The following is an 11,179-nucleotide window of genomic DNA, read 5'->3' as shown; positions in this document are numbered from 1 at the left end:
CAACCCGGCCAAGTGAGCCTTCACCGCTCACCTCCTTGTCCTACGTTACAGTGAAGTCTTCCTAGCCCTTTTAAAGGCTCCATGGCATGCAATCCCATGGGTACGTTATGCCACGTGCCCAAAACCACAACTGTTTGACCTGGTCAACTTTGACTCTATCTATGAGTCAAGTTTACCTAACATATAGAGAATCATGGAGAAAAATAGAGTAGATCCAAAAGATTTTTAAAACTTATAGTCTCAAAATTAAAAGTTATGCTATCCCATACTTTTTAGAAGTGAACCTTCCCCTTATCGAGAGCATGGTTATGACTAGGCATTTAATGTAGAAGAGTAAGTTAAACAACAAAGAAAGCAAGATGCTTTTGAAAATTGCTTTAAACTCCAACAGAAAACACCTACGACTAAACCAGTGATGACACAAAGATGCCAAGTCTTGGCTAAACCATTGAAGAATAAAGGGAGAGATAATTTTGTAAAATAATGATAATATAAAAAATGTTATTACATCTAAATTCAAGGAGAAATTACGGTGCAATAAATAATTAGAGGATAAAAGAAAATTCATATGTTATAAGGAGGTGATCAACCATGATCTTGAACATCAAAAATATCTCTTTTCCTTAGGCTAGCATAAACGAGAAAACTAACATCATTAAAATAAGAACAAATTCTCACAAGCTCCATAGTAACACTAGTTGTTGGAAATTTCTAAAAATGTTGAAGGATGGAATAGCCTATTATCTTTGTGATACTAAGTGTGTTACAAACAAAAATCATTTTATCTTAAAACTTCCTACCTATACCCAATTTAGATCTCAATTTCAAAAGAATTGCCATAATACCAACCTTTCTAAATCATCAAAAATATAGTGATTTTGGAATGTTTCTCTCAAAAATTTTCAAATACACAAGTAAAATTTTAAATATTAACCACCACCATCATTATTATAATAAAAAATATAATAATAATCATATATTAAAAAAATAATAAAATATAATATTAATTTATTCAAAAACTATAAATTAACATCATGAAAATTCATACTATTAACATTAATTATAAACATGCACTCGTTTGGAAATCAACTTTTACAATTTTTAATACAAGTGCGGTCTTATAAATCTATCTTATTTGTAACCAACCTAGATCCATCTTACCTCTAGATCTATCAAGCACCAAGAGGGATCAAATCTCTCAAGGTGCAAACCTCTTTTTTGAGTGCAAAACTTGAGGAAAGGTTTGCACCTCGAGATATTGGATCCCTCTCAATGCTTGATAGATTCAGAGTTAAGATGGATCTAGGCTGGTTTCAGTCGTGTGCGGTCATACAAAATTTGTTGAACATCTAATTATTTTGATCATTTTAAATATGCTAAATATGTCTAAGATTAAAATTGGTCAATTTAATTTTAAATTTGCTTAGTTAGCTCGGTTTTTTGAGATGAGAGAGGCTGGTAGTAACTTGAATGATGAAATAAAAAATTTAAGTGCAAAGCGACAATGTAACAATGTTGAATGATAGAAAATGTGAATAATATGAGTAGCAATTGCCCTAAAGGTGCAAAAGTGCACAAAAGGAATCAAAGATTTAGAAAGATCATATCGGCACAAACATAACACAATGTTAAATGCATGCGCATAAGATCTACCAAACTATCCAATGTCAAAAGCGCGAGGTGAGTGCATTGTTCCATAAAATATTGACAGAACTTGCCCAGTTGTATCAAGCCCAATTATTTGTCTTTTAATACCATATGGCCCTCCCCATTACAATATTTTGCAGGCTTGGTCTCCACTAAGATGAGGCGTTGGCGTCGGGCTCATAGAACTCTAGTGTCTTGATCATATCAAACTCCACCGTGAATAAGTGAATGTATGACCGCCCATTCCTAGTGAGGGCAAGCAAGCCTAGATACTATTCTGCCACAACGCCAATGGGAGATCCGTGGGGCATCATGATGAAGGCTAATCCATTTGTCATTTATTCTTATACAATCTACAAATGTCAACCCACTTGATGGATGAAATTACAAAAGACACCATGGACATGCATGCAGGTATTTGGGAGTGTAAATTAAAGTAGAGAAATTTGCCAAAAGTTGTTTCAGCGAAATAACTAGCATAAACTGTGTGGTTTCCTATTTATTGTGGAGTGAATGAGTGGGTCGTTATTTACTATTAACAAATTTAAAATTAAGTGGATCATTTTATAAGGAAAAGAAACAACGGTATTGGTGAGCAGAGTGAGGATGAGGGATGAGGTTCCATGTGGGAGGGTCCTTCTAGCTGGAAACATGACCATGCTCCATCCAAAGTTGGAATGGATGGTGCAACCAAATTAGAATTAAAGCTACATAGGCCTTCTCAAGCGTGAAAAGTTGGAACGCACTTATATATAAGAAGGAGCATGGCCTTCCAATGAATATACATTGGACATTGTCCACATTTGACAAAATCGCAGCCATAAAGCTCAATGTCTAGGTCTTTGGCTGCACTATAATTCACATTTGAACCATAGTTACCAAATTTGCCTAAATCTGTTTCACAGTAGTTAGTATTCTAATCGATTTAGAAGGCTTGTCTGAACACACAATAGATAGGGGTACTTGCACATTGATGCATGCAAATAGAAGGAAATGAATTGGAAGGTTATTATTAATTTATAAAAAAATTATATATAACTTCTAATTTGTTTTGAATGTCTGGAAAGTCCAAAAAATAGTGAAGGAAATAATTTGAACACTGAAAGTATGTAAATTTGATTAGGAATATATTTAAGTTTTGAAGTTAAGAGAGATTTTAAAGGGATGAAGGTAGTGCTATATTTTTTAATTGTGTTTTAGATTTTTTATATTATATATAATTATTAGATTTTAATTGTGTTTTACAATTTTTAGATTATTTATAATTATTAAATTATTTAAATATTAAAATGAAGAGGAAAATGAATGGAAGGTATCACACTTATAGGAACAAAAATATATATCTTTAAATATTTTGAAGATATATATTATCGATTTATTGAAAATCTTTCATCCGATCAAACTTGAATTTGAATTCAAATTTGAACTTGGTAACTATGGTTGGAACTGTGCTTAGAGATTGGTCTCAATCCCACGGCCCATACCCTCCAAAACAACCCGATTAACATCATTTTATAAATATGCAAGCTCAAGAGATATATAAATCAGTTCTAAAATTTACAATGAGAAGGTTCTTTACTTCTACTCCCATAATATATTCCCTCCCATTTTTCATCTCTTTCACTTTTGAGACAATTTCCACCAATTCACACTAAGTAACATTGTTAATGGATGGTAAATCATTGGCAGCTAAAACCACTTGTGTACCTCATTGAAGCAACTCTTTTGCAAAAGGTAATATCCCTACTACAAGATCTACACTAGGATTATCTGCAAAAATGGCAAACTTCTTCCAAGACTTCCTCATCCAGCTTGGCTTGAATGTTTCCAAGTCGTCAATGAACCATGGTCAAGGTATTAAGTTTTCACAACTGGCCAAAGAGGACATGCAATCCCTTTCGAACACTTCAACAAGCTGTGCAACACCCAAATAAAAAATATTGCATGCAAATATTCCCCTTATCAAGTTTTCTAAATGCTTTCCTCCATCTCCAGTACTATCAAAGAGTGTTACAACCTGAACTTGTTCAAATAGGATCAAAGATTTTGCATTCTCTTCTTCCTCGACTTTTTTAAATATGGCTCTGAGACCCACTTCCCTTAGGCACTGCTCCCGTAGCCTACACAAAATACACAATTGGGTGGTCTTCTGTGGCTTTCAAGATCTTCCTGTAATTCTTCTAGTATTTTTCCATACCTCTATGAAAACTTAGCTGCTCTATCCTGGGCATTTGAAACAGAATCATCTAGCTCTACATGTTTCTTGAAGGAGGCAATGGACTTCCTGAAGACGTCGATCCAAGCGATCTCAACTTGAATGGCTATTTGAGCTCACCACAAACTTGGCTTCAAACGTGATGGAAAGACTGTGGAATGGTTGATCCAATAGTTAGAGATGGATGGAGATCCTCACAAGTTTTCCTCACCCCATGAGTTGCTCATTGTTGACCCAACACACACGATGATGAATACAACCCCGCCGCCAACCACAAAAGGCAGGCACCGTCAAACGAAGGACGGACGCGATGGAAGAGTTGGAGTACCCACAAAGTGCATATCGCAGATTGTCGAACTAACTAAAAAGCTCCACCATAAATCTGACAACGATACCAATTAATGGCTCTTCAAAACATATGGGTTATCTAAAATACCGCCACAGCAGACCATTCAATGATTGCAACATGTGTTTCTACTTCTACCATCAATGATACAAGCTTCAATGGCGCTTATGTCAGTCCCAATAACGACAGCTCGATTCCCTCTCATGATGATCTGTAGAATGTTGTAGGACATTAGGAACAAGGAAATTTTATAGAGGTTGCTCTCAATGCAAACCCAACTTCACTGCAATATGGGTTTGAACCTCTTTCACTTCCCTATAATCTCAATTTTCCACCTTCCTTAGCCAGAGGCATTGCAACTGAATTGCAATTCAATTCATACCCTTAGCAGCAAACTGTGACACACCTAGATTTTATTAACTTTCAATCATAATTGCCCAATGCCAGAGGAAGAATGAGAGTGAATGATGGATTGATTAGGGAGGGGAGCATAAGCACATTTGTACTATTAACGGAATTATACTGGGTTTGTATGTTGATTCAATGGGTGTTGTGAGTAAAGGAAATGGTACCATTGCAAATGTCCTCTCCATTGAATGATTGATCAAACCCAACAGTGATCAAGGAGTCTAAATGAAAGAGAGAAAGCGTTTATCTTTTTAACCAATAAAAATCCTACTTTGCCAAAAGGATGTCCTGCTTCAACAATTTTATCCACACCACATAGCCTTCACATATAACAAAAGAATATTACCCTCCACACATCCCTACATCCTCATCTCAAAACCACTTGGAGTATTTCACCTTATGGCTATGACACAAGTTTCAATTTTCCAATAAATATACAATAAAACCACAAGGAGATGATCTTTGACCACCATACCAAAAAGGAATGCACAAATGAGCCAACCAACGCTTATCTTTTCCAAATATTGTAATCAGCTACTTGGAGCTTGCTCTCATATGTTGATGTGCTCTAATAATGAAGCAGCCTTACGCTTAGCTCTTGTTGTGCCATTATGGACCAAATATGACAAGGGTTCATAAGCTCCAAGTTCTCGGGCTACAATAAGATGTTGTGGATCACTTGTACATAATGCAAGCAAAACAACAACTGTGTTTTCCCAATTTCGAGGTGAGCCAACTATGATTAATTCTACCAATATTGTGATTGCATCAACATCGTCGATAGTTATTTTCCCCTCCTGATGAATTGCAACAATTTCTAGTATCGCAACTACTTCATCAACCATCCTTCCACTGGGATCTACCAGCAAATGCATCAACAGGGACACAACACCAGCTCTCACAGCCCTTGCCTTGTTACCTTGATAGATTGATAAATTGAAGAGTGTTGTGGCAACATCTTTCTTGCCTCTCTGGCTCCCCTCACAAAGCAAGCCAACCAAAGCGCACCAGATGCACCAATGGTTATCTTGTTCTCATCAACAACTAACAAACTAAACAGAGTTGTAGCAACATTTTCTCTTGCTTCAATGCTACCAACCTTGAGAACCTCAACAATAGGAGGAATTTCCCTAGCCATAACTATTGCACCCTTGTTGTTTTCATAAATGGAAAGGTTAAGAAGAGTTGTCATAGAATGCTCTTGTGTTCTAGCATCTGGTGTGGACAATGGATTAACTATTAAAGGAATAGCCCCGGCCTCTGCAATACAAATATTGTTACCTGCATTTATTTGGTTAGAAGACGTAGCTCACCAGTTGCTGCTCTTTGGTCTTCAGGAGTCCCACTCGACAACTTTTGTAGAAGAACATCCACAGTTGCTCAATCATCAGAGTTATCAAGCATAGATCCACATGCCTTTCCATATCTGCTACAACCCGATCTCTTTGGTAGTTCAACTACATTAGTTTCACATCACTGTGCAATCAGACTTCGCAATACATAATTAGGTGTCAAAACTACATGCATCAACATCCCTGTGCTTTTGGACAAGTTCTATGTCCAGAATCTATCCATTTCTATATGCAAGATCGTTCATATGTCTGTCTTGTAGGCATAACAGGAGAGTTAGATTTATTTGTAAGACCACCACAAGTATTCAATCCTTTCTCACTATCAAGGGAATCCATCTCAGGATTCTCTGTCAAAACTAAGTCCTTCAACCTCCTCATAATACCTGACATTTTCTCTAACCTCTCACTAGCATCTCCACGTTTGATAACAATATCATGTAGTGCCAGTGATTCTTGCTTAAGATCGACAATGGTCTTGAGTTGTAACTTTTATGCTAATCTTCTTAATACTAGTTGGTCAACATCTCTGTCACTCCTCTGAGACAAGACAATACTTAGATCTTTCTCGAGTTCCAAATCAAGTGTGTCAACTCTTCCTTTAGCTCTTTTGAACTGGGCTTGTACAAGTTCAACTTGTTCTCAAACTTCACTTGACAAACCAAGTTTTTCATAAGCCAATTCACTTAAATCCTGCTCCAACTGAGTACTTACACAGTGAAATTTTCTTGCAAATTGCTTTCTTTCTAGAGCCATGAACAACTTGCTGCCCTCGTCGCTAAATTTGAGTATCTCCGCAGCATGTTTAAGATCCGAGCTTAGAGATTCCAAGGTCTGCAGGGTATTATCCTTAAGCAGGGGATCCTTCAGTTCCTTGAGTTCTTCAAACATGGTTGCTAATAATTTAAGCCTTCTCACCAAATTAGCACCTTATTTCTTCAAATAGTTTCTTCATTCCCCGACACCTACAATCTCGTTCACCAATTCCATGCATGATTCCACCACCACCATAACATCCCCGTCATCTCCTCCTACTTCCACTAAATACATCTCCAAATCTGGCACCCCTACTCCCATAATTTTTGGTGCCATCTTTGGCCGATGATCTATTGGAATCCCAATTCAAACTTAAGTGTCTGAGAAAACAAAAACATCAAAGAAACAATCGCTTCCTTCTTCACGCGGCCCGGTTTCCTCGACCTATGACTTCTTCAGCTTTCGTTGGACCTTAACACATTGTTAGTATGAGCTTCCCTGGGCTCTAATGTCGCTAAGGTTTGTTGTCACTGTCAGTTGACTCGAACCCTGGTTAGCCCACTTACATCTGCCAAGCGTCTATCTATGTATGCCCTACATGCATGTTGTCCTCTATCTGGCATGGAGGGTATGACACCGCCCTGAACATGGAAGATGACAAAGCCTAGTTCTTCACCACGCCACACATACAAATATTTGAAAAAGGATTTACATTTGTTATATTTTCACTCGCTAGAACGACAAAAATAGAGCGTTGGGATTGGTGGGAATGAATAGTGGTTGCCGGTGAAACCCCACAAAGAGAACATTGTCAGTGTAAATATAGTCATTTACAAACAATCTTTATTGTGATCAATCTAGAACTATTTTATTCTACTGTTCTTATTGTCACATCTATTAGTTTTTCCATTTTCTCATATTGATCATATGAAAAGGGCAGTTGAAATCATAAACCGTTCAAATATTTAACTCGAGTTGTTGTAGTAAACATCATACCTTATCTATGTTGTTCTTCAATATTAATAGTATTATTCTCCAAAGTCAATCACTGTGAGAGAAATGTTAGAGAGAGAGAGAAGGGGAAGAGAGAGAGGGGGAAGGGAAAAGGGAGGGAGAGATAGATAAATAGATATGGAGAGAATGTGTGTATGTTTGGGGGGTGAGATATAGAGATAAATAAGGAGTGACAATGGGAGATAGAGATATAGATGGAGGGGGCAAAGATGTGCTTACACTGAAATCAATGCACATTATTAATTTAATTACTTTGAAATTAATGTACATCATACATCTAGTTGCATCAAATCAGAAATCAACATCTACACTCAAATCAATGCATCTAGTGCAAACAATCAAATAGGATTAGAAATCACCATCTACATTGAAATCAATGCATCTAGTGCAAGCAATCAAATAGGAGTAGAAATAAACATCTACACTGAAATCAATGCATCTAGTGTAACGTATTAAATAGGATTAGAAATTGACATCTACATCGAAAACAATGCATCTAGTGCAAGCAATCAAATAAGAGTAGAAATCAACATCTACACTAAAATCAATACATCTAGTGTAAGGTATTAAATATGATTATAAATCTACGTTTACACTGAAATCAATGCAACTAGTACAAGCAATCATATAGGATTAGAAATCAACAACTACATTGAAATCAATACATATATTTTAGTGAAAAACCAAAATATTCATGACTTTCTATATTAGCCTACAAACATACACACACAATCCACACATATTTATCTATCTATCTCTCCCTGTTCCTCTCCCTCTCCATCTCTTCCCCTTCTCTGTCTCTCTCTGTCTCTCTGCCATCTGTATATATATACCTCCCTCTATCTCTCCTTATTTGTCTCTCTATCTCAGCCCCCTAAACACATGGCACTCTCTCTCTTTCTCTCTCACTATCTCCATATCTATCTCTCTTCCTCCCTCTCTTTGTCTCTCTCTTCTTCCCTCTTGCCCCCTCCATCTATATCTCTACTTCCCTTTGTCTCTCCTTCTTTATCTCTCTATATCAGCCCACAAACATACACTCTCTCTCCTCCTCTCCATATCTATCTATCTATCTCTCCTTCTTCACACCTCTCTCTATTTCTTCCCCTTCTCTCTCCTTCTCACTCTCCTCTCCCCCCCCCCCCCCCCCCATATCTATGTCTCCCTGCCTCTCTCTTCCCCTTCTTTCCCTCTCTCTATCCTCTCCTTTTCTCTCTCTTCCCTCATCTCCTCTCTCCCTCATTCCATCTTCATCTCGCCCTTGCCATTCCCTCTCTCTTTCCACATCTATCTCTCAATGTCTTTGTTCTTCCCTCCCTCTCTCCCCCCCTCCAAATCCATCTTTCTCTCCCTCCCTCTCTCCTCTCCCCCCCCCCCCTCTCTCTCTCCCACCTCTATGTCTCTCTTCCCCACTCTATTCCCCCTCCATCTTAATCTCTGTCTCTTAAATATGATCCCATTGTATTGTATTTAAGAAAGTATCTAAAAAAAACATAATTGGTTATAAAATATTAAACCTATATTTTGTATCAATGATGTCAAAGCAAATACAATAATAAAGAACCTAAAAGAACCATGCACTATCTTTCTTTTATCATTGTTAGTCACTTTTCTTTCTCTCTTCGCTTGGACCCTTGGTTAAGATGCATCTATCCTGGTTCTTTATAATATTATTTATATTTTATAAATTCATATATGTATTTATAGAAGTATTCTCATTTTTAATTTATTAAAACCTAGATTTAATCTTTATGGGAATGTTTTTAGTAGTTGTGAGGGTGGAGGGTTTAGATATACCTCAAAAGTAATTATAACCTTTATGCTTTTACATTTAATTAAAAAATGCTATAAAATTAAATTAAAATAAAGTATTTGTAAAATATTTTGATTTTGAAATAAGTTATGGTTTTTGGGCATGTGGTATTGATAAGCCTTGATATTGGCCCATGGTATTGTAACAGAATAATTAAAAGCCTAGATCCTTAACATAATAATCAAAAGCCTAGCTAGCCCATGGTATTGTAAAAAAGTAAGCTAATAATATCCACGATAAATATTCATGATTAAAAATCTTGTTATATTGTAAATATTAAATTTGTATATGCTTATTAATTAAATTTAATGATGGTTATGGAATCATTATTTTAATTTATATAGTAAAGCAGATGTTAATTTATAAGTACTATTTATAGGTTATATATTTTAATGTGATATGTATATTATATTTTCTTTTATCTAAAAAAAATTGTTCGTAATTTTATTAATAAAAGGGATTCTGCTCATATATATATATATATATGAGCATTTTCTTTTATCTAAAAAAAGTTGTTTGTAATTTTATTAATAAAAGAGATTCCGCTCATATATATATATATATATATATATATATCAACCAATATTAAAATTGTTTACATACAATCTTACATCTTAGCTTAAATATATAAGCTCTAGGCGGGGCTTGAAGAGATCATGGTTCCTCTTGAACTGAGGATTGTGGTGATCCGCCACTACGACATTGCCACCAACGAAGGGTGGTCTAAAGATATTAAATGTAATATCAAGGTTAAGCAAGGTTGTTCTCTTTCCCCTACCCTTTTTGGTGTTTGCATCGATAAACTAGAGGAGTGTCTGGAAACTGCATGCCGCAAAGGCACCAAGCTTGGTGGTATTATCATTACTCTTCTCCTTTATGTTGATGATATTCTTCTTCTTGCAAGGAGCCATGATGACCTAGACAAGAGCTCGGTGATATTATCATTACTCTTCTCCTTTATGTTGATGATATTCTTCTTCTTGCAAGGAGCCATGATGACCTAGACAAGAGCTCGGTGGTATTATCATTACACTTCTCCTTTATGTTGATGATATTCTTCTTCTTGCAAGGAGCCATGATGACCTAGACAAGAGCTCGGTGGTATTATCATTACTCTTCTCCTTTATGTTGATGATATTCTTCTTCTTGCAAGGAGCCATGATGACCTAGACAAGCAGCTTAAGACTCTTCATGTCTACTGCTCCAAGATGGGTATGACAGTTAAAACGACAAGACTAAAGTCATCTTAAATTTAAAAATAAATAAATAAATAAACGGAAATCATAGAAAAAAAAATTCAAAAAAAAAAATTCAATTTTTTTAATAACTATCATAAATACAAAATACTAAAGAGAGAGTCTATAATAAGACGTCAACCAATCACCTTACAAATAAATAAATTTAAATAATAATAAAAAATGAATTCTCAAAATAAACTATAGATAAGAAGCGAAATTTCTTTTGATAAAAAACAAACTAATAAACAACCTAATTTTTTGATTAAAAAAAAAAAACCTAATACACAATCAAAACAAAAATAAATAAATAATACATATTTTAAATATAATAAACCAACTCCGTTATATCATTATTTACTAATACGCCATCAAAACAAAAATAAATGAATAATA

The 11,179-nt window shown here is 35.6% G+C and overlaps 2 pseudogenes; both read right to left on the bottom strand.

Annotated features, from left to right (window-relative positions):
* Window positions 1-3,099: 3,099 nt before the first annotated feature.
* LOC149229100 (damage-control phosphatase At2g17340 pseudogene) lies at window positions 3,100-4,089 on the bottom strand (annotated as a pseudogene).
* Window positions 4,090-5,167: 1,078 nt separating this feature from the next.
* On the bottom strand, window positions 5,168-6,358 carry LOC149229099 (U-box domain-containing protein 14 pseudogene; annotated as a pseudogene).
* Between the last annotated feature and the right edge of the window lie 4,821 nt (window positions 6,359-11,179).

This window comes from Pinus tabuliformis, chromosome J (assembly GCF_031772625.1).
Source record: "Pinus tabuliformis cultivar Carrire ecotype Pingquan chromosome J, CPIR1, whole genome shotgun sequence".
Taxonomy (NCBI): domain Eukaryota; kingdom Viridiplantae; phylum Streptophyta; class Pinopsida; order Pinales; family Pinaceae; genus Pinus; species Pinus tabuliformis.
This window is presented reverse-complemented; position numbering and strand designations above follow the sequence as displayed.